The 24,055-nt window shown below is 48.0% G+C and overlaps 1 protein-coding gene and 1 long non-coding RNA gene across 3 annotated transcripts in view; one reads left to right on the top strand and one right to left on the bottom strand.

Moving 5' to 3' along the window:
• The window catches only part of LOC142047184 (uncharacterized), a 39,075-nt gene extending 20,388 nt beyond the window's left edge, over positions 1-18,687 (bottom strand). Inside the window, exons 1-3 of the long non-coding RNA XR_012656354.1 lie at positions 18,524-18,687; positions 17,022-17,051; positions 15,375-15,437 (exon numbers count right to left, since the gene is read on the bottom strand). This is a non-coding gene — a long non-coding RNA (uncharacterized LOC142047184). The remainder of the gene's footprint in view (positions 1-15,374; positions 15,438-17,021; positions 17,052-18,523) is intronic.
• Positions 18,688-18,820: 133 nt separating this feature from the next.
• Positions 18,821-24,055, top strand: part of GPR160 (G protein-coupled receptor 160) — a 15,015-nt gene continuing 9,780 nt past the window's right edge. For both annotated transcript variants that reach the window (XM_032783699.2, XM_032783696.2), the window contains exon 1: positions 18,821-19,035. The gene's annotated coding sequence lies outside the window, so the exon portion shown is untranslated. The remainder of the gene's footprint in view (positions 19,036-24,055) is intronic.

Here is a 24,055-nt window from a genome sequence, read left to right as displayed (position 1 = left end):
ATCATGAAATAATTCCAGTATGTCTTGAGGGGGGAGGGGGAGGAGAGGGAGAAGTACTATACAGTAATCATGTTTCAGAGAGAGATCAAACCACTTTTACAAGATGGGAAAAAAGGGCACATGGGGCAGATCCTTAGGCATTGCTCCACTCAGCACTGCAATGCCTAAATCCTAGGCAACCTGCCACTCAGTGGAATTTTCAGCCCCAGGGGAAGTACCCTGGCTCCCCCCTACAATACACAGGGAGAGTTAGGCACCTACAAAAGGGATTTTTCACAAGCCAGCCAGTTGAGTGGGAAGCTACTGAAGTTAACCAGGAGTAAAATGTTGAGGAGAGGGGTTTAGGCACCTATGTTGCTGACAGACCAGAGACAGACACCCCCCTCTCTTTGAGGGCTTCAGCTGCGAACCCTCTCCTGAAACAGGGGACCTAAGCAGCTGAACTGACTTAGAGACCAATGCCCTAACAGCTATTTCTCTCTCTCTCCTGCTCACATTTAATACCTCTCACACTTGCTCTGTTTCCCTGTGCCCCCAGCTTTCTTCAGTACAGTCCTCTGCTGTCCCTCTACCTAGCAGTGGCCTGCCTCCACCCACTTGATGAGGTGGCTGGTTGATAACAGCTGGTAGGCATTATCTGAGCATGCCTGCAGGTTCAGTCCCCTCTGGTGAGACAGGAACTCCCACACCCGCCTTGTTTGAAGCTAGAAGATCTCCTGGCCTTTGACAGGCAGCAGAGAAATGTGCAGAATCATTTATAATGGACCCAGTTTGCTAAATCTCTTATTATAGTTCCAAGCTATGTAGTACAAATCAGCTATGTATAATAAAATATAAAGTACACATAGGCTGAATTGCCCTATCTGCTATACATGCAAAATTCTCATGTGACAGGATTACTAAAGATTAGAAGACAATTCTCATTTGGATCAACAGACAACCCTGCCTTGTATCAGTGACGCACTGATTCTTCTTCGAGTGCTTGTTCTTGGCGATTCCAAGTGTGTGTGTGCGCGCGTGCACCCTGTGCACAGTCATTGGAAATTTTTTCCCTTAGTAGCTCCCGTCGGGTTGGTTAGGGAACCGCCTGGAGTGGTGCCTTCGTGGCACTCAATATATGACACTGCCAACCTGACCCCCCACCCCCTTCAGTTCCATCTTACGGTCTTTGGAACAGTGCTCAGCAAGTGCTCCCTTAGCTTTTCTTGTTAGATCTAATTGGTGTTTAGTTTTATTAGTAGTTTATTGTATATATTTAGATAGTAGGCATGGAATGAGATACCTCCCCAATCCCTATCCCTTCCCTAGACTCCGAGGCACGCCACGAACCCACAGCTTTAAGGCATGCAGCACTTGTAACAAACACATGCCCATAAGTAGACCCTCACAATTCTTGCCTAAAGTGTCTTGGGAAGGCACACCAAACCGAAAGGTGTAGAATTTGTAAAGCTTTTCGGCCAAGAATGAAAGAAGAGCATGACATGTGCCTGAAACAGCTTTTAATGGAGTCCCCTCTTTGCCAGCAATTGGCCACAGAGCGCCAGGATCCAGCACTAAGCGTGTCCCTACGGAGTGCTTCGGCTTCTGTATATGACACGGGGCTGAGGAAGGACTCCAGCACAAGAGACCCTCATCACCGGTGGTCGCCGGCGCCACAACCAGGATCAGTGAGCTGGCACTGCTCAACTTCTCCGGTGCCACACAAGAAGGCTGAAATCCTGGCACTGAGCAATGGTACTTGGGAGCTCCAATGCCGACTCATATTATTCAAGACATAGTCAACACAGATCCCAGAGGCAACAAAGGGAGGCGCCACTGAACTGGCAATCCCCCGTGCAAAGGCCCTTTTGGACCCTTGGGCATATCATCAAGCCCAGGGCACGTTGTCAAAGGGATCAAGGTTTGTAGCATCAGGATACTGGCAGCACCACTCTCCTGGTGAGAGACCCCTCCACCCCCCTTGAGGATCACAGGCCACCCTTTCCCAACTGCCCCCTTAACCTTGGGTTGCGGCCGGGACATCTCCACCACAGGACCAGCCCCAGGTATCAAATGTAGTGGCCATGACAGTCTGTACTGACCAAGAGGAGGTCAGAGACTTAGAGGGACAGGAGGACCTGATACCTCCACTAGCCACCTTGTCTTCCTCCTCAGACAAAGCTGTAGCAGGGGCATCAGCTTCGGGGCCACCTCCAATAGATCACAGGGCACACCAAGCCCTCTTCAGGTGAATCACCTGCAACATGGGGTTGAAAGCAGAGGTTGTCAAGACCAAGAACCCCATGGTGGATATTCTTGCCCCCATCACAGGTGGCTCTGCCCCTAATCAAGACTGTGCAGAACAATATAAAAACCTCTGTGGCAGACCCCGGCCTCAGTCCTGCCAACTGCTAGAGGCATTGAGCATCAATACTTCATCCCTTCCAAGGGATATGAGTATTTGCTCTCGCACCCACAGCCATGCTCGCTAGTTGTGTTGGTGGTCAATAAGAAGGAGTGTCAAGGACAGCAAGGGCCGGCCCTCAAGGCCAAGGAGGTGAAAAGGATGGACCTTTTCAGCAGAAAGGTCTATGCCATGGGCAGCCTACAACTGAGGATAGCCAATCAGCAGGCTATCCTCAGTAGGTACAACTTCAATTCATGGACCACCATGCTGAAGTTCAAAGACATGATCCTGGTGGACTCCAGAATGCAGCCACTTTAAGCCCCAACCACTGCAACAACAATGCCCATCTCCTCCTTGGTTGCGGCAGGATTTTTATAGGCAAAGGGGCAGAAATCACAGGCGCAAGGCTTCAAACCCACTTTCAGGGCAGGATCAGGGCTCAACTAAGCCATTGTTGGGCTCCAAACAAAGATTTTGAAGGGACGCCCGAGGATGGCGTACCCTCCAATATCCTGGATCCTTCCCGGTGCTTCCTGAATCGTCTGTCCCACTTCTACCATGCTTGGTCGCAAATAACATTGGATTGCTAGGTGCTTCGCAAGGAAGAAGTGGGATATTCTCTCCAGTTCTGCTCCTCCCCTCCCTCACCCCCCTTCCCTGTCACTCTTCAAGGACTCATCTCATGAGCAACTCCTTGTTCAGGAGGTGCAAGTGCTCCTTGCCATAGGTGCAGTGGAGGAGGTTCCTCAGGAGCTAAGGGGCAAGGGATTCTACTCCAGATACTTCCTTATCCCCAAAGTGAAGGGAGTTCTCAGACCCATTCTAGACCTCAGAGGATCCAAATCAGTTCATGGTGAAGTTGAAGTACCACATGGTCTCTCTGAGCACGAGCATACCTTCCCTGGATCCAGGAGACTGGTACGCTGCCCTCGACATGAAAGATGTGTACTTTCATATAGCCATTCACCTGGCCCACAGACATTTCTTGTGGTTTGCGGTCAGCCATAAACACTATCACTTCACGGTGCTCCCATCTGACGGCCTCCCCAAGCGTTCACCAAGTGCATGTCGGTGGTTGCGGCCTTTCTCCAAAAGAGGAAGGTACAGGTGTATCCCCACCTCAATGACTGGCTGCTGCGGTGGCGCTCCAGGGAGCAGATGGAGTCCCAAGTCTGGTTAGTCAGAGACACCTTTGAGAGACTAGGACTCCTTCTCAACGGGAACAAGTCCATGCTTTCACCGAGCCAAAGAATAGAATTTATAGGTACAGGACAGAACAATTCTGCCAGAGTCCGGATTTCTAGCAGTGGCAGATTATCCAGACAGTATCCCACCACAACTGCAAGGGGATGCCTGAGTCTCCTTGGTCACATTGCAGCCTGCACCTATGTGGTCAGACACGCTAGACTGAGGCTCAGGCTGCTCCAGGCATGGCTTGCCTCAGCTTATCGTCCAGGTCAAGACAGCTTGGACTTGGCAGGGACAGTACTGGAGCAAGTTCTATAAGCCCTTTGCTGGTGGCTAGACCCTCGCATGGTCCGCGAAGCGTCTAGCAGCCCTCATCCCTCCATGACCCTAGTAACAGACATGTCAGTTCTGTTTGGGAGGCCCACCTAGGAGACCTACAGACACAGGGTTGGCGGCCACAGGTCGAGCTCTCACTCCACATCAATATCAAGGAGCTCAGAGCTGTATATCTAGCCTCCCAGACCTTCCAGGCCAGAATGCAGGATCAGTGCTTGGCAGTGATGACCAATACCACCACCACATTTTACATAAACAAGCAGGGCGGAGCCCACTCCTCCCCTCTCTGTTGGGAAGCTCTCCAGTTGTGGGATTTTTGTATAGCCCACTCCATTCACCTGGAGGCATCCTATCTCCCTGGAGTACGGAACAAACCTGCAGACCAAGTCAGCAAGTCATTTTGCAACCATGAGTGATCCATCCATCCAGATGTCGTACATTCCATCTTCCAAAGGTGGGGGTTTCCCCAGGTAGACCTATTTGCCATGAGGAGCAACAAGAAGTGTCCAATGTTTTGCTCTTTCCAAAAAACACAGTCCAGGCTCTATCTCAGATGCATTCATGCTACCCTGGGGAGACAGCCTAATGTATGCCTTCCTGTCGATACCACTCGTCCACAAGTTGCTGCTCAAGATCCGCAGGGAGAAAGCAGAGGTAAGTCTGCTGACCCCAGTGTGACCACACCAAGTATACCACGCTTCTGGAGCTGTCAGTGGACACCCCACTTGCACTGCCGCTCTACCCCAATCTGATCACACAGTCCCTCCATCTCATGGCTTGGAATCTTCATGGTTAAACCCAATGGAGCGTCAATGCATGGAATGGGTGAGGGAGGTGCTGCTTGGTAGCAGGAAACCTTCCACCAGGGCCACTTACCTAGCTAAGTGGAAAAGGTTCTCATGCTGGTGTGAGCAGCGTCATGTACCTCCACTTCAAGCATCTATACCGTTCATTTTGGAGTATCTACTGCATCTGAAGCAGCAAGGTTTGGTGGGATCAGGGTACACCTCGCAGTGTACACCATCAGGGTACACCTCGCAGTCATCTCGGCATTCCACCCAGGAGAGTTGGGGCGCTTGGTATTCACCAAACCTATGGTGGGCCGTTTCCTGAAAGGCTATATCCACATTCCCAACCACCGGTACTTGCTTGATATCTCAATTTGGTCATCTCTAGGCTAATGGGGGCCCCATTCAAACCACTGACTACACACGGTATCCCTTCTTGTGGAAGGTGGCATTCCTTGTTGCCATCACATCAACCAGGAGGGTGTCCGAGTTAAAAGTGCTAACCTCTGACCCCGCCCTGCACAGTCTTCCATAAGGACAAAGTACAACTCAGGGCGCACACAGCCTTCCTGCCCAAGGTGGTATCCCAATTCCACATTGACCAGGACATTTTTCTACCAGTCTTCTACCCCAAGCAGCATGCGAATTCGCAGGAGCAGAGGCTTCACTGACTAGATGTCTGGAGAGCGCTAGCATTCTACACTGAGCGCACAAAGCCTTTCAGGAAGTTGAATCAACTGTTTGTAGCGGTGGCAGACCAGGTGAAGGGGCTTCCGGTCTCCTCATAACGCATTTCTTCCTGGGTCATGTACTGCATCCGTACCTGCTATGACATCACCAAGGTCCCAGCCCCAGCTATTATGTCCCACTTGACACGAACTCAAGCCTTGTCCACCACTTTCCTGGCCTAGGTGCCCATCCAGGAGAGCTGCAACATGGCAAACTGGTCTTCAGTGCACATGTTTACCACCCACTATGCCATTACCCAGCATGCTATGGAGGACACAGCTTTCAGCAGAATGGTTCTCCAATCAGTGATTCCTTAACTCTGACCCCACCTCTGAGGGAGAGCTTGGAAGTCACTTGATTGGAATCTACATGAACAAGTACTCAAGGAAGAAAAAACAGTTACTCGCCTTCTTGTAACTGTTGTTCTTCAAGATGTGTTGTTCACGTCCATTCCAATACCCACCCTCCTTCACCTCTGTTGGAGTAGCCAGTAATTAGGAACTGGGGGAGTGGGGGTTGGGTCGGTAGGGTCATATATTGAGCCATGAAGGCGCCACTCCAGGGCACTCCCTAGCCAACCCGACGGGAGCTACTAAGGGAAGAAGTTTCTGACGACCATGCATGCGGTGCGCGCGCACCTGATTGGAATGGACATGAACACCACATCTAGAAGAACAACAGTTACAAGAAGCCAAGTAACCATTTTTTCTGCTTGCAGTGGGTATAATGCAATAGATCTCAAACCAATCTATCTCAGTTCCTATATAGCACCCATCACCAGACCGCAACTTCAGAAACAAACAAGGAGAGAAAAGTTATTGGTAAACTAGTTATTTGAGTTAATGCTCCAGATGCTGAACAAACAGCATTACAGATAACTGCACCTCTCATTTAGGCCTGGTCCACCTGCCAGCTCCATCTGTCTTTACCAGTATGATTCTCATCGCAGGGGAGGCAGAGACTTAAAGTATGCACCTCTGCCTATCCATTTACCAAAGCAGTTACGACCAGATAAAGACAAGCGGAGAAAACTGCAGTATCAGAACATATAGGAGCAATGGTTACATCACAGATGGGGAAACATGCTGCAGTTATAAATGTTAAGGAAACTTGCTAGTTCAGTAAATGAAATACTGATCATGATTCAAGACTGGATTTGAACATCATTTGTGACTTGTGTGAAAGATGAGCTGCAACATGTGGCAGAAAAATACACCGATGTACAGTAGGGTTTACTGGTCTTCAACTGAGTATCTGGAAACAGATTATGACTAAGAGAAGCTTTTGTGAATTAAAAGTTGACACAGGAAATTGTTGAAGTATCTACTTAAGAAAAACAGCCCAGGAACAAATGGTAGGAAATAGGTCTGAACAGGAGCCCTAATTAATAGCAATAAGGAATCCCTTAAGAGACAGATGATAAGAAACAGAAAAAATCCCATTAATGGAAGAATAGTGCAGCATTTTTCTTAGGTGTAACAATTTTTTTTATAAATACATGGCTCTTTTTTCCTCTGTCAATCAAATAGTTTACATTAATACAATAAAACCTTTAAAACCTTTATCACTGCATACTGTCTCAGCCCAACCATTTTTTTTTAAATAAACATACTAGTTTCTCATACAATACTCCTGAAAGAAGTTCCTGCCACTCTCAGGTCCTTTCATTTCTCCCAGTATACACTTACATTATTAATCCCTTTGGAAGCTTGAAGCTTAGATATGCTTCTGATCCTATACCTTGCTCCCTGAGGATCAGATTGTAAGATCTCCAATTGCGGGAAGAAGACTGTGAGCCTACGCAGAGGCCAGTCACAACTGCACTTAACAGTTCTTGCACCCAGAAAAGAACAGTATCAACTAGCCCTTTGAAGCACAAGAGACCACAAAAGAAAGGGAGGGGAGGAGATGAGGCAGCCATGACCAGAAAACAGCTTGCACCTTTCTAAAGTATGGCACTGCAGCTCTTTAGGAAGTTTAAGCAGATGTAGGGTCATAGTGCATGGAACTATTCATTACCTCCAATGTACCCCAGTGCCTAACGAGAATAACCTGGCCTGAACCAGCCAGAGCAGGGGATGATGCAGAAGCGGCACACAAACTTCTGATCATGAAAGCAGGGAGTCCGTTCTGTTTTTCTGTTATACCAATAAAAACTAGCAGGATCTTAAAGGGGACAAGACATTTGTCACATTTATTGTAAATACCATAATAAAATAAAAGATAACAGCAAACAATGTTGTTTTGGTTACTTATTCCTATGATTATTATATATATCTCCATTCACACAATCATCATACAAGTTCTGTGTAATATTATAGTTACCAGCCTAAAGTTGCTTGTGACAGAATACTGGCCAGGTACTCTGTACACCAAGAGTGGAGCCGAAGTCCGGTCAGGTGCACCTGAGCTCCTGGAGGCTGCACCAAGAACCATAGACCAAAGTCCTCAGTCTTCAGAGTCCAGCTTTATAGGGATTTTTCCCTAATGTTAGTTCAGGGAGTTGCTTCATTCTGCTATTGTTTAAATTATATCAGCAGGTAGCTGGCTCCATGTTGGCAGCAGAATGTTACCAAAGTCTCTTATCTCACCCTTCTTTTTTTTACAGGCTTTAGTTTGGATTCAAAGTCCTATAGGTCTTGCTGTGTCACGCTGCTTTGGATGGATTGATCACCCGTCAATTGCAGCGTGACTTTCAGGCCTTGAACCTGCTTTGATCTTCTTCTCTGTTCTTCTTGTCCTTTTCTTTTTAGGGTGGATGCTTTTTTACTTGTTTCACTGTTGTCTAGGCTTCAGCCGTTGTAGTTGAAACTTCACCTCATCAGGACAGGCTGGGCTGGAAGGTTGATTTATCCCATACATGCCTCATTCACACATCTAAACTAACTAATAAGATTACAGCAGGGTTTGCAAAATGAAGGTTGGAGGGAAGCTTTTACAAAATGGAGTGAGCGTTTTAAAATGGGGTTTGAATTACAATATGGCAAACAGTGAACAGCAGTTACAATGCAGGCAAGTGTAGTGAATGGTGAACAGAAGTTACATTAATAAAGTGAGCAATTAAAAACAATTTCATTTATCAGTTCTACATTTCTACGCTAGTCCTTCTGAGCAATTTCAGAACAGTCTCAATGAGCTGCAAAGGGAGTCTCATCAGACCAACCATCTTTTGCTGGAAAGTTGGAGGCTGCAATATAGAGCCTGGCTGGTGGAAGGGTTAAAGGGGTTGAAGACATGGAAGAGGCGGCCCACTGGATAGACTTCAGTCTTGTTTCTTTTCCCCAGTGTTTTTCCTCCACTGGGGCTGCATGGTGGTTTGCTATTGTAGGCTTGTTGGCCCTGAAGCATTTGTTTAGCGGGCGGAGGAGAAAGAAGCAAACAAACTCAAAGGACTGCATGACTAATGCAGAGAAAACCTTGACTGCTTCCAAGATGGAAGGCAGAGTTCCCTGTCCATTCCCCAGCATAATCTCTAGTTCATTCCTGGGAGAGGAAGAAACATCAAGGACTCAGCAGCAGCAGGGAAGTAAACTTGTTTCTACACAATGGTAAACAGGAAGCTGATCAACCACCAAACCACAGCTTTTCTCTTGCAACAGCCTGTTGTGCTCTCTGCACTCACTGCAGGACAATGACAGTTTTTAAACCACCCAAATCTGAGGATGCTCCGACATGAAACGCACTAGGGCCAGATTCACTGCAGAACCCAGGCTGCGAGCTCCCAGTAGCCTGGTGTGCATGCTAACTGCAACCCTGGCTCTATCAGGGCCCTGCCTTAAGCCAGTGCAACAGTACCTGGATGATGCACTGATTCAGCACATCCCCTCCCGCCCACTCTGCTGCTGGAAGGGTATCTGCTATGAAGCTCCAACCAACAATTTAAAGCTGCTCTCCCCTGGCACAGGTGGCACCACTTCCTGCATGCCACAAGTGAATTCCCTCTCCTGCACAGCTACCCCAACTGCCACCACCCTAAAATGTTTCCACAGTTGCAAGCAGGTGTAAATGCCAACATCCTAAATCTAGAGAGGCAATCCAGCCCATTATTTACAATACTTACCACAAAAAGCTTGTGGGCTTTGTTACATAGTTAAAAAAATCAACATGTTGCTAAAGAAAAGATAGTGAAGAAGGGGCCAGTCCTGTGCTACACTTAGGGCTCTCATCTCTCACTGCAATCAAAAGAGGCTGGCGGAGCTCAGCACTTCACAGGATAGGGCCCAAAATGACCTCTCTTCTCAAGTGCAAGATATTTAGTTTTTGAGAAACTTTATTCTGCATGATCTATTTGTTTGTTTTAAGCACTCTGACATGAGACACTGCATTTGGAATAATAGCAATTACCAGATTAATTCCAGGGAGATTAAATAATGAGCAATAAACAAACTTTCAAGCACCTACCACACTAACTGTTGGGGGAAGCAATGGACAGAGACCCATGGGAAGCAAAGTGGAAGCAGCCTTGACGCTCTGCAACCCATGCTGGGGCTACAGCACTTCCAAACAGCCCCAGAGTACATGAAATAAAAATGTGGCTTAAAGCCATCCTCCCTCGCCCCCAGCCACCAATCCATTCCTACACTCAGCACAGAGGAGGAAGTGGGACCCAAGTCTCTTATGTAAGTTTTATAGCACACATTCTAAATACCGATACAGGTCTCATGGATATTTCTCTGCAATATGTAAGTGCCAACTTGTAGCAATGCAAGACTCACCCCTGTGGCACCTCCTGCTGGTTTCTTCCAGGAATTAGCTCTCCAGCCTCCGGAGCGCCCTCTGCAGGCCAGTGTCCCACTACCGCTTGGCCCCCCATGTCCCTCCCAGGACCCAGTGCCCCTTTATCTGGGGCAGTGCCCCCTGGCAGTAACCCCTCAATCTTAGGGTCTCCCCTCCGCAGGGAACTCCCACCCACTATCCCCACCTCCCATCAGTATACAGCTACTGCCAGTCATTGTCTAGGTCCCACGCCCTGGGGCCGACTGCAGTATCAGCCTACTCATCACTGGCAAGGTTGGGTTTGGACCTGCTGCCTTGGCCTACCCCTGGGCTGCCCCCTGCAGCCCCCAGTACCTATTTGCCTTCTGCTAGGCTGCAGCCTGGGGCTTTCCAGGCTGGAGCTCTGCAGCTCCTCTGCCTTTCCCCAGCCCTGCTTCACTCAGGTACCTTGTCTCTAGCTCCCTGTGGCCAGGGTCATCTCCCTCTACAAACAGAGAGAGATTGCTGAGTTCCTGGCTCCCAGCCTCTTTATACAGGCCAGCTATGGCCTGACTGGGATGTGGCCCAGCTGCGGCTGTTTCCCCAATCAGACTAGGGTTTTCTCTCTCAATCCCAGCCCTCTCCAAGGGCTATCTTTAAACCCCTCAGAGCAGGAGCAGGTGACCACCCTGCTACACAACTATATACAGTTAGCTCTTAGTCAGAAAATCCTCATTTGATTTCCAACTCTGTCAGTCTCCTAGTCTAGGTGCTGTGTCCCTATGCCCCAATATTACATTTTCTTCCTTTCCACAATGACTGCAGCCTCTCTTAGCATGTAGGGCCTACTTCGTTCTTATGATGAGGCACCTATGAGCTACACAGAGGGAGCATGGCAGTTGTGTGTGATTCCACAGAAATGCTGCCCACCAAAGCTCAGAGCCAGGGTATCAAGCTAGAAGCATTAAACTGTCAGAACACTCTTTGGCTGTGATTTCCCTGAAGATATCACACTTCTGCTAGCTGCCTGTGTCAGACATAACCTTGTATAAATTCAGCCTTTGAGATGTCACCTATGCCACATCAGACAGATCTAGAGATCCAGGAGAAAAAGGAGAGAGGAAAACAAATGTCCAATATAACATTTGGGATTTTCATTTATACAGAAAGCAGGGCCGCCCAGAGGGGGAGGCAAGTGGGGCAATTTGCCCCAGGCCCCGCAGGAGCCCCGCAAGCTCTGGCCCAGCAGCGGTCTGGGTCTTTGGCGGCATTTTGTGGTGGGGGGCCCTTCAGTGCTGCCGAAGATGCGGAGCGACTGAAGGGCCCCCACCGCTGAAATGCCCCGCAAGCCCTGGCCTGGCAGCAGTCCGGGTCTTCGGCGGCAGGGGGCCCTTCAGTGTTGCCAAAGACCTGGACTGCCACCGGGTGAGTACAAGTGCTGCAGCTCCCTCGCTTTGCCCCAGGCCCCCTGAATCCTCTGGGCGGCCCTGACCGATAGTGACACTGAAAGGTCTGAATCTTCTCTTGATTCTGCACTGAGAAGCAGGTTTTAAAATAGGCTCCTGTAAGTAGGGGAGATGTCTTGGTACCTTCCCTGTTTAGGGAAATAGAGCCATTCACAAGACCTGTAAAAAATCCACATCCAATTTTTATAACATTGTTCCTGAGACATAACGCTCAAAAGCTTTAAAGAGAACCCCAGAAGCCTTTCGAGATCAACTTATGGAAGCATGTGGCCTACATGGCGATAACCAGTTCACACAATGAGCTGGATCTGCATGCATGAATGAGCAGAGAGGATACCTTTTCCAAGAGGTTATCCATTGAGATCTAAAAGGGAGATGGGTCAATAAGAATCTAAGGGTACGTCTACACTGCACGATTATTTCGAATTAGCTTAAACCGATATTACAAAACAGATCTAATAAAATCGGTTTAGCGCGTCCACAGTGGGATCACGAAATCGATGTTTGCGTCATGGGTCCAAAAGCTACCATCGATTTCAGGCAGCGGTGCACTGTGGGGTAGCTGTTTCTCTAAGCTATCCACTATATTCCCACTTCCGGGTGTGAGAGCACAGTGCTGATGGGGCAGAAACCATTGCCCCGGGTGGTGCGGGGTACAGCCTCACACCCTTCCCTTTGTGAAGGCAGCAGACAACCCTTTGGCGCCTTTTTCCGAGTGCATTTGAGCACAACGCATAGCACACAAGCATTGGACCCTGAGATCACAAATCGTATCTGACTCTGTCAACAACTCGCGTACTCTCTGCCAGCAGCATTCAGTACACAGAGGTGACATTTACCGTACTCAAGGAATTATTTATTTTACTTCTCTTTCACGTGCTGGGGGGGCGGGGAAAGAGATGATGAGCTGTTCGTGAACCACGCAAACTACTGTATTAGCTAACAGACATTGCGCTCAGCCAAAATGCAAATAGTTTTCAGAGACTGCTGTGGAGACTGGTAGCTGTAGTCCTCATTACCCCCTCCTCTCTCCCCCTCCTGAGCATCCGTTTGAGTCTCTGGTTCCCGTGTATGGTTGTCACGCCCGTGTGTATCCTGGAGTTTATTTTCAAACGCTTTGGCATTTCCTGTTCTTTTAACGGAGCTCTGAATAAAACATTAGTTTGTCTCACCATGACGAGATCAGATCTAGTATCTCCCGTAAGGTTCAATGCAGGAGCTACTTTTGCATTGAACTGCATCGCCACCCGTGCTGATCAGAGCTGGACACGTGAAAGCAGGAATGTCATTCAAAGGTCTCGGGGCTTATTCCTGTTTACCGCACTCCGATCCGAGTTCGGATTGCGGACCAGAGCGGTCGTGGTGCACTGTGGGATACCTCTAGTGGAGCCAATATATCGATTTCCGTCCACACAACCCTAATCCGAGTTATCACTTTCGAATTATAGCGACTCTCATCGTCTGGGAGGAGTTCCGAAATCGATTTAAGGAGCCGTTTAACTCAATATTAATGACGACGTCGTGTGAACGGGTACAGCGTTAAATCGGTATATCGGCCATTAAACCGATTTAAAGTCACAGTGTAGACCTGGCCTAAGTGATCCTCAAGATTTCTCTCTTTACAGAATCAATGCCTGACTGAAGGAAATGAGTAATGAGCAACTATCCAGAGACAGAACTACATTTAGCTTTTGTATTTTTCTAGGTCAAAGCCATCTGTCTTAGGCACATTCCTTGATTTCAGTCCTTCAATGACCTGAGCTCTCACCCCCACAGCTGAATAAGTTGCAAGGGACCCACTAAAGAAAAATCCAATCAAATAAAGAAAATCATTTTTGTTTTAAGTACAAAGAAATGCTCAAAAATAAAAAAAATCAAACATAAGAAACCAGTGGGTCTCACGTACGCTGCATTTTATTTCCCTAGAATGGGACAACATCCCAAGGTCTGTCCATTCTGAGAGCACAGTTGAGCAGACGAGGACAGAAGCTCAAGACAGTGAGTCATAGACAACAATAGTAAGACAGAGTGGAATATGAACTTAGTTCTCTTCCTTCACACACCAGTCCACACACACACCAGTCCAGCCAAGTTACTAACTCAGTTGAAAGGGGGCATCTTCACTTGAGATTCTTTTTAAGGCGGGTTTTAAATGCTTCCTTATTGAGAGGGAGGATTTTGCAACACATTCCAATGAGACAACTAAAATCTCACTCATTCCAATTGTCATAGTTCAACACAATAGCACACGGGTCATATTGTATGAGTACCTAGTAAGTTATAAGATGGATAATGCATGTGGCAGATCCACTGATCTGTTCCACTGGAAGGTGCCTTTCCTTTAACTCATTCCTCAGTGTACTGCTTTGTTACATTTTGAGATTTGGTAATAGGAAGCAACAGGAAATGTCACAATGCAAATAAGTCAATGTTTCAGTTGACAACAAGAAAAGCCACACCAATTCCTGAAAAGCAAAATATCACCTCACAAACTTCCTCTGTAATTTGGTATGTTTTGTGAATTCAAGAATACAGAGAAAAAGAAACGGCGGTAAAGAAGTTTATTTACCCATCAGGGGATTTCAGAGTTCTGATCACTGATGTTATCCAGGTGTGTGCGTGCAGCCAGTTACATTCTAGGAGCTAACCCCTTAGAATAGCATGCAGCTAATAATTTCTGCGGGATCTGACATGGAGCGGCTGTGCTCTCTGGTTCTCTGCTACACTGGTTCTCTAGTACACTTGCCCCATATTCTAGGCAGGACTGACTCTATTTTTAGATAAACCATAAAAGAGGGATTGACTTGGGGAGTCATTCCCATTTTTGTCCATGCACCCCCGGCCGATCTCAGCGAAGGCCAGCCAGGAGCACCCATGACAGCAGCAGACGGTACAGAACGACTGATAACCGTCATCTCATCGCCAATTTACAATGGCACAGTAAACAGTACAGAACGACTGGTAACCATCTCTGCTACCTTGCAATAGCAAATGAATGCTGCTGTGTAGCACTGCAGTACCGCCTCTGTCAGCGGCATCCAGTACACATACGGTGACAGTGACAAAAGGCAAAACAGGCTCCATGGTTGCCATGCTATGGGTCTGCCAGGGCAATCCAGGGAAAAAGGGCGCGAAATGATTGTCTGCCGTTGCTTTCACGGAGGAAGGATTGAGTGATGACATTTACCCAGAATCACCCGCGACACTGTTTTTGCACCATCGTGCATTGAGAGCTCAACCCAGAATTCCAATGGGCGGGGGAGACTGCGGGATCTATGAGATAGCTACAGGATAGCTACCCACAGTGCAACGGTCCAGAAATCGACACTAGCCTCGGTACATGGACGCACACCGCCGAATTATTGTGCTTCATGTGGCCACATGCACTCAACTTTATACAATCTGTTTTACAAAACCGGTTTATGTAAAATCAGAATAATCCTGTAGTGTAGACATACTCTCAGCCTCTCCATTCACTCTCAGTTTCTCTGTCCCAGTTTCCCTCTGTTCAGCGCCTCCCCTCACCCTCTTTCTCTCAGCTACTCCCAGACTGTTTCTCTGTGTCTCTCTCAGGCTCCCCCTGCTTGCCTCTGTTCCTCAACTGTCCCTTTTCTCCTCCAACTCACTTCCCCTCCTCCTGAGGGGAGGGGCCACCTCCTTTCCACAGAACAATGACATTGCATTTGCCCTGAACACACCCTAAATCATATATCCCCAGCTAGAGTCAAGTCCCATCCCTTTACCATATTTACATTCTGTTAAAAGAAAGATTCCTGGGGAAAATACCTTCTCACTTGTAGACACAGTATTGTTACATGTAAAGGGTTACTAGCTCGATATGACGTTCTCCTAGGAAAGAACAAATATGGTTATGAGATTAGATAACATTTGAGCTGTACTATGGATATGAAAACATTCAATAAAAGCACTAAGTAATGTTAATAATTTAATGCCATGTAACCAGGACACTAGGCAGAATGTCCAAATTTGTTTCCTGGTTTTTTAATCAGTCTTAAGTGTGGAAACATGGTGCAAAAAGGTTGACTTGTCAAGTATTCAGAGGCTTTGCTCTGTAACGGGGAACAGACTCAGGGCCCAATCCTGCCCTCTTCTCCATGGCTCTAATTCCCATTGACTACACAAGAATGACAACCTCATGATCATCTTGGTCCAAATATATAGGGTGGGAACCAGTGTTATGCATTCTGGAAATCTTCAGTTAGATTTAGTTACAATTCCTACCCAACACGCTGTAGGAACAGAAGTCCCTGGCAGTCGAGCTGCCACAGGTTCCAATGTGCTGAGGGCAGGGGGATGTGGAGAGCCCATGAATGGGATAATCACCTCATGTGCCAGTAAGCCCAGTTGCCACACAGGAGCTTGGGTTTGAGCAGGCAGATTAATTGTTAATCACTAAGCAGATCCATTGGCCATACCCACTGTATACAAGACTTTATTTATGGCAACTTACTTTAAAAAGCATCTATTATGTGCTCCAGGCACCAATATTTTATAGGGGGTATGTCCTCTACTTTGATCAATCACTGTGGGATTTTAAATTGGTCTCTTTTCATTGCCTTTAATGGACTTTGGATTAGGTTCCTACTGCGCTTCAGTAATTACACTTTCAGGACAGGAAGCAGCTTTAGCAACATGGCAAGGACCACTGAGAATTGTCTTTCCCATGTTTATGGCATTACAAAATTTTGCATTGAAAACATAAACATTGTTTCTTGCACATTCATCTACTCTTACAGTGTTTATTTCCCATTTCAAGTTGGAATATTTTTGTTTCAAGGGAAACACTCAACCATCTGAAAATCATACAGTTCTAACATCTGGATTATAAAATGCTTCCTAAAGTGTTGACAACGAGATTAGATGAAGGCTAATGGATACAGTTGACCTAGAGCAGACTGCACTTATTCTACAGACATGTTTCTGACAATAAATTCAAGATATGCAGATGCCTAAGTTGAGCAATTAGAGATTTGTAATTGTGGAGCTGCTGGTCTGGTTTTGAGGAACTACAGAGAGCAACCACGGGGCTATTGTGGCTGCCAGGGATTGGCCAGTCCTAATGACTTTCTGGCTACATGCTTTATGCTGGAAAGAAGCAATGGGATTTGAGCTGCTGCACTGGCTTTATGTTTCCTGGTGATTTACCCCACCCTACTTATGACAATTTTTTTGCTTACACTGCGAGAGCAAGATCCAGGCTCTGGTGCCAGTTTTTTACCCGTAAGCAGTATTTGTAGCTTCATCTTTTTCATTCTATGGACCAATTTATAAAATAAATCTTTTCCTGGACCAACATCTTCATCCCTCACTGCTTAGGTCTCAACATGTTTCACTGACAAATGCTGGCAAGTTGCCTGCAGTTTGCAAGCTAAGGATCACTGTAACCCAGTGGGAAACAGTATCCACATTCACCTGGAAATATCTTCTCTATCAGTTGAGTGCCTAGAAAAGGAATATAACAGCACACTAAACATTTAAACTCCAACAAAATCATTTCAAAACAAAACACGTACACTCCATATTCCAAACTTTAAAATTCCTGGAACCTGATGCTGTAGGTTGCTGATTTCACTTGGACTTGACAATTCATGGGGCCCATGACTGACCCCTAGCCCACTGGTTCCCAAACTTTTTACTAAGGCTACCCCCCACCTGCATTTTATCTTTTATTGTGGCCCAGCCAGGGTCCAAATTCATAATGGTGGCCCAAAATCATAGCTCAGCCTCCTTTGCCTACTCTTGCTCCTTGTCCTGTCAAGGGAGCATCCACCATGCACAACAGCACCCTGTGACTCAGCACTGCAACCCTAACCCCAGCCCACCACAGAGGGGAGCCCCTGTATGTGGGGAAGAGAAGGTGGGGGGAGAAAGTGAGCTCATCCCACAGCAGCACTTACTCAAATGTGGCCTGTTTGCCCCTTCATCATCACAGAGGGGCAGTAGTGTAACCTTGTGCTTCAGGTTGTAGTACCTGGAGTGGGGAGCAGGACTCAGACCTCAGGACTGGAGCCACTACTGTAGGGTGAGTGCAGGGCAGTCTTATTCTACAACTCCCCTCCCCTCCCAGTTCTCTCCTCCACACTGGGCCTGTCACCTATGCAGACCTAGTGCCTTCTGCAATCCATTGGTGGGTTAGGACCAATCTTTTTGGAAACACTGCCCTAGACCAGGGGTAGGAGTGCTTGGTTCCCATCTCCCACTCAGGGAGCACAAACACAGTCCCCAGTCTCTAACTTCAATCTACACAATAATACCTCCATCAGGCTCCCTTCACAATCTTCTCCTCCCAGCCCAGTAGCTCCAACAATGGCTTAGGATCTCCCCGAAAAGACTGCAGCTACCGTGAACTCCACCCTCTGCCTCCCTGCGTGTACTTATTGCCACTGCTCCAATGGGCCTAGCTGGGCATCGGAGAGACAGGTCACCACTACAAGGGTAGTTAAACTCTAGAACAGGCTTCCACCAAAGGTTGTGGAATCGCCATCACTGGAGTTTTTAAGAGCAGGTTGGACAAAACCCGTGAAGCAAGGTTGGTGGAGGTTTAGCTGATTCTATTGATGACTTCCCCAGGTCCCGGCCAGCCCTACATGTCTAGGAGTCTATGACTAGAAATGGGACAGCCCAAAGCCCTGTACCCAAACACTCCCCTGCTCTATGCTCTGACCTTTGGCGCTCGCTCGCCCTTTGCTGCTCCTGGGACCTGAAGACATGCACAACAGTGGTACGGTGACTAGATAGCAAGTGTGAAAAATCGGGACAGGGTGGGGGTAATAGGGGCCCATATTAAAAAGAAGCCCCAAATATGGGGACTGTCCCAGTAAAATCGGGACATCGGGTCACCCTAAGTGTGAGGAAGTTGGGCGCCTGTTTTCCCAGCACGGGGCCCTGGCGAGGGGAGAAACTAAGCAAACTACCTTTCCAGTCTGGGCCCCCGCGCTGTTGACGCCGGCCGGCAGGACTCCTGCTAGCTGGGAACAGCGTGTGATGGGTCTCATCCCCGCCCCGAGTGCAGGGGGCGTGAGAGCCAGGCGCCCCCGGGGAGCGGCAGAGGGGCCCCGCGGTTCGGCTACACCCAGTTCTCGTCAGCCCCCGCCTGTTGTGCGGGCCCGCCCAGCGCCGCGGGTGCCAGGCAGGGCAGTGCTGTGTGCGCTGTTCCGCACCAGCAGTCCCCTCCCTGTGGGCGGCTACTCCTCCGCCAGGCCCGTCTCACTTCCCAGGGCGGAGCCGGGGGACCCCGTCAGCCGCAGCGGCCCCCCAGGGAAGCTGAGGGAGCAGCCCCGAGCCCCCCGCGCGCGTGGCCAGAGCGGCACGGGACAGCGCCGGCCGGGGAGCTGTGCGGCAGCCCCGTGCGGCGCTGAGGGGAAGGAGGCTGGGGCGCAGCGAGCCACTTCTGCCGGGCTGCCAGGCGCGGAGGCAGCGTCTGCAGGTGGGTTTGGTTCCTCCGAGCTCAGCGAGCAGGGGCTTCCCCCACCGGCACAAACCGCCCGTCCCAGCCTTGGGCAGCCCGTCTGCATTCCCTGCCCCGGCAGGTTGCGGGAGAGCCCAAGACCCCGTCCCGAGAGCCCGCCTCGCCCTGAGACCTCGCCCCAGGACCCCGCCTCACCTGCCGGAGGAAAGACCTTCCCACCCTGAGACCCCACCTCACCCGCCAGGGGACCCTGTCTCACCCCCGGACCCCACCTCACTCACTGGGGGAGAGACCCATCCCACCCTGAGACCTTCCCCCTGCGCTGAGACCCTACCTCACCCACCAGGGGAGAGTCCCCTCCCACCCCAAGACCTCCCCCCTCACTCCAAGACCCCAACTCACCCGTGTGGGGAGAGACCCCTCCCACCCTGAGACTTCCCCCCCTCGCTCTGAGACCTCACCTCACCCACCAGGGGAGAGACCCCTCCCACCCCAAGACCTCCTCCCCTCACTCCGAGACCCCACCTCACCCACTGGGGGAGAGACCCATCCCACCCCACCCCGAGACCTCCCCTCTCGTTCCAAGACCCCAACTCACCCGTGTGGGGAGAGACCCCTCCCACCCTGAGACTTCCCCCCCTTGCTCTGAGACCTCACCTCACCCACCAGGGGAGAGACCCTTCCCATCCTGAGACCACCCCCCTTGCTCCAAGACCCCACCTCACCCGTGTGGGGAGAGACCCCTCCCATCGCAAGACCTCCCCGTTCACTCTGAGACCCTACCTCACCCATTGCAGAAGATACTGCCTCTAACTAACCTGCTGTGGCCAGCTCTTCCCTCCTCTTTGTCCACAGACCTCAGCTTATCCACTATGAGAGAACCCTATCCCCCCACAACCCAACTCACCCAGCATGAGATGCCCCTTCCCCCCAGGTCCTAGTACACCTGCTGTGAGAGATGTCTCCTTCCCCTCCGTCCCCAGAACTCAACTCACCCTGCTGCAAGAGATGTCTCCTACCTCTGCCATAGACTTCAACTCACCCTCTATGGGAGATGTCCCCTCTCTTCTCTGTTCCCAGACCTTAGCTCACCCACTATGAGGAAGGACCCCGACCCCGACCCCTCCATGCACCTCTGCCCCAGCTCTCAGCTCACCTGCTATGGGAGATGCCCCCTACCTGCCACCTTCCCTCCAGAACCCAATTTTCCTACTGTGGGAGATGTCCCCTACCTCCCACCGACATCTCAACTCACTCCTTGTGTGAGATGCCCACTGTCCCTTTCCCCCCACCCCCCCCTCACCTCCAACTCTCCTCTCTGTGAGCAAAGTGGAAGGAGGGCTCTCTGATCCCCCTGGCTTGGAGAAAGCAGGTGTGTGAGACTATCAGCCCTCATCTGAGAGGATGAGCACGGGGGTTGGTGCAGCCTGGCGAGGAGAAGCATTGCTGGGTAGTAGGAGGGAAAACAATGGCACCGGGCAGAGAACAAACCCCCAACCAACACTCAGGCTTGTGGTGGTTCTGGGAACTGAAAGTTCAAGTTTAGATCAGATATGAGGCTGACTAGCTGTGAGAGCAGGATGCCAACACGCTGCGGTTAGGGAACTTCAGGGCATAACTTCTGACCCCTAACCATTAAAGTAATATGGGATTATCAAGAAACACAGTGTATGGGTAGCCCAGTGGTATAAAGTCCCATTAAAATAATGTTTCCTATTCTCAGCTCTGAGCTCCAGACTTTGGCCCAGTTCACTCATATAGTATGATAAATAAATATATTGTCCCCTCTGCAGCCTGTTTGGGTTTCAGAGCTCACAGTTATGCTGAAGACAGACAAATCCTCCACATTCCAGTCTGGGCTCCTTTCTTATAATGTTGGTTATTAGCTCCAGAAAAATTTCTTTCCTAAAATGGCAGATCATTTGCCCCTCTTCATTAAACTCTGGCTGCACTTTCAGACACAGCCAATTTTTGTTGTTGTTTAAGGGACATCTGGCTTTCAAAAATCACACTTAGAAATATTTCTTTACCCATTTTATTTTTAATATGCTAGATTATTAAAAGCAATTTTATAAATATTAATTTTTTACCGCTTCTGCTGCTCTTTCATGCTTGTATTTCAGCACAGATGTGAAAATAGACTTGTTATTTCATCTACTGGTTCTAGGCTTGATCAAGGATGTCTGAGTCCATGGCAATAGAAAGTTTACAAAGTTTTAATTTACTATAATGATGTTTTTGCATTAGGACTTGTAAAATATGTAATCTACTTTGGTGGCACACACTTCAAGGGACTATTTGTTAATATTTAATGTACAATGAAATATTTCTGGTATATTTTGAAAAAGATTATTTTTATAAAACCTAAAGTTTGGTTGGTCCATGGCTACGACATAGCTTAATTTATGTAGTGTGGAAAGGAATTGTTTCCCTATAACTGGGCTAAAACCTTGCTCAGTCATGTTTAATAGCCAGGTTTGATTCATACTATGAATTATAACAGTGCTGTAACGTTGTCACCTGACTTAGTTCTATTTGTAGTATAGATGGGGACTCAGAGCATTAAGGTAAGATGGTAAGCCAAGCTCTTTGCCTTTGGACTGAATTTGAGAGAGGCAGACACACACAGGATCAAGGAAACTCACTATTGTTTCTAGCTTCTCTCCAGTCTTTTTCTTTTGATGCTGATTCCTTCCCCCACTCCTCCAAATGTGGCTGCATCTTCCTAGTAAATGCAGATCTAATTTACGACTACTACAGCTCCACCAATTGTCACATTGGTGGAAGGTGTAGTTGTGTGTAAAAACACCGCAGTCCTGTTGACTCTACAGTTTCTGCTATTGCAGAATTACAGCTACAAATCTTGTTTGTGTAGATGCAGTCCTGAAGACTGAAGTCTGTCTCTACAGTAGAGATGCAGTACAAACTTTGTTTTGCACTTGTGCCTCTATGCTGGACCACACTTTATAGATGGAAATATCTTCTAGTACCTGTGATTTCTAAGAGAAGCAATGTGTAACAGTCAGAACAGAGTATGCAATGGAACTCCAGGGTTTTACTTCCAGTTCTAGTGTTGATTTTCTGTGGCCAGCCACTTACCTGTGGGTTGGTTAGTTCACCCATTGTTTCTTCCCTAAACAGCTCTCTCTGACCCATTGCTCTCACTCCAAGACCAAGAAAAAGAAAATATTAAGTTTTCCTACTCAGTGCAACCTTCATCCCTTGTCTCAACTATATCTTAAAAAACAATGTTGTTTTGGTGGCAGTTATATTACAGTAAGGTTTGTTTTAAAGTGTTTGGCAAGCACAAGAGGGGAGGACTCCTGCCTCATACTGGGAAAGCAGGATGATCAGCAAATTATCTTAATTGCCTATACACAAATGCAAGAAGCCTGGGAAACAAGCAGGAAGAACTGGAATTCCTGGCACAGTCAATGAATTATGATGTGATTGGAATAACAGAGACATGGTAGGATAACTCACATGACTGGAGTACTGTCATGGATGGATATAAATGGTTCAGAACGGACAGACAGGGCAGAAAAGGTGGGGGAGTTGCATTGTATGTAAGAGAGCAGTATGACTGCTCAGAGCTCCAGTATAAATCTGCAGAAAAACCTGTGAGTCTCTGGATTAAGTTTAGAAGTGTGAGCAACACAAGTGATGTCATAGTGGGAGTCTGCTATAGACCACCAGACCAGGGGGATGAGGTGGATGAGACTTTCTTCAGGCAACTAACAGAAGTTACTAGATCACAGGCCCTGGTACTCATGGGGGACTTCAATCATCATGATATCTGCTGGGAGAGCAATACAGCAGTGCACAGACAATCCAGGAAGTTTTTGGAAAGGGTAGGGGACAAGTGAAGGATTTCTTCAGGTATGTTAGCAACAAGGTGGTCAAGGAAAGTGTGGCTCCTTAATGAATGGGGGAGGCAACCTAGTGACAAAGGATATGGAAAAAGCTAATTGTACTCGATGTTTTTTTTGCCTCTGTCTTCACGAACAAGGTCAGCTCCCAGGTTACTGCACTGGGCAGCACAGTACAGGGAGGAGGTGACCAGCCCTCTGTGGAGAAAGAAGTGGTTCAGGACTATTTAAAAAAGCTGGATGAGCACAAGTACATGGGACCGGATGCCTGCATCCAAGGGTGCTAAGGAGTTGGCGGACATGATTGCAGAGCCATTGGCCATTATCTTTGAAAACTCATGGCAATCGGGGGAGGTCCCGGATGACTGGAAAAAGGCTAATGTAGTGCCCATCTCTAAAAAAGGGAAGGAGAAGGATCTGGGAGTAGTATACCTCTCAATAGCATTCATCACCATGCATTTTTTGACATCATTAGAATGTTTTTGTTTTTAAATGTTTGCAACCCATGTGCTAAGACAAAGGTACAAGCTCCTGTGTTTGTTTTGGGTTCATAGATTTTATTAAAATAATACAACACAGGCTGAAGCTGGAGCTTTTTCTACGTTTTAAAAACAGATAGACTAATTAGGCTAGCCAGTGCTTCATGCACTATAGTCTGCCTTAGCAAGGCTCTAGGGGTCCACTCCTTTAGTTTGCTTGTTTTTTTACACAGACCTTTTTCCTAACTTTTTAAATGCTGTTAAAGTTTTTAAAAATGGCAAGATTGCATTGGAAGATACTTTATGAAAGTTATAACAAGTATTTTATTTCATTTACTGATTGTAAATGACAAAAACTATTGCTTTGTGACTGCATGAAGCTTAGAGAGAGCCTATCTGAAGACTACCCTCACCCCTTGACTTTCCCCCATACTTTTAACACTTGCTTAACGTACAGTGTTTCATTATATAAAGGTTTTTAACATTTAACATGAAAATACAGAATTGACTGAGATGTAACATAACACGACCTTTTAAAAGGATATTCTATATGCAGTGAGGCGTATTTGAAGCATTATGTTTTTTTAATACAGTGGTCCCCAACCTTTTTGGCTGGCAGACGCCAGCCGAAGGACCACTGCGGCGGTGGAGCACCCGCCGAAATGCCGCCGAATTTCAGCGGTGACGCCT

The sequence above is a fragment of the Chelonoidis abingdonii genome, chromosome 8 (genome assembly GCF_003597395.2).
Source record: "Chelonoidis abingdonii isolate Lonesome George chromosome 8, CheloAbing_2.0, whole genome shotgun sequence".
Classification (NCBI taxonomy): Eukaryota; Metazoa; Chordata; order Testudines; family Testudinidae; genus Chelonoidis; species Chelonoidis abingdonii.
The sequence above is the reverse complement of the archived record's forward strand: the minus strand, read 5'-3'. Positions and strand labels throughout refer to the sequence as shown.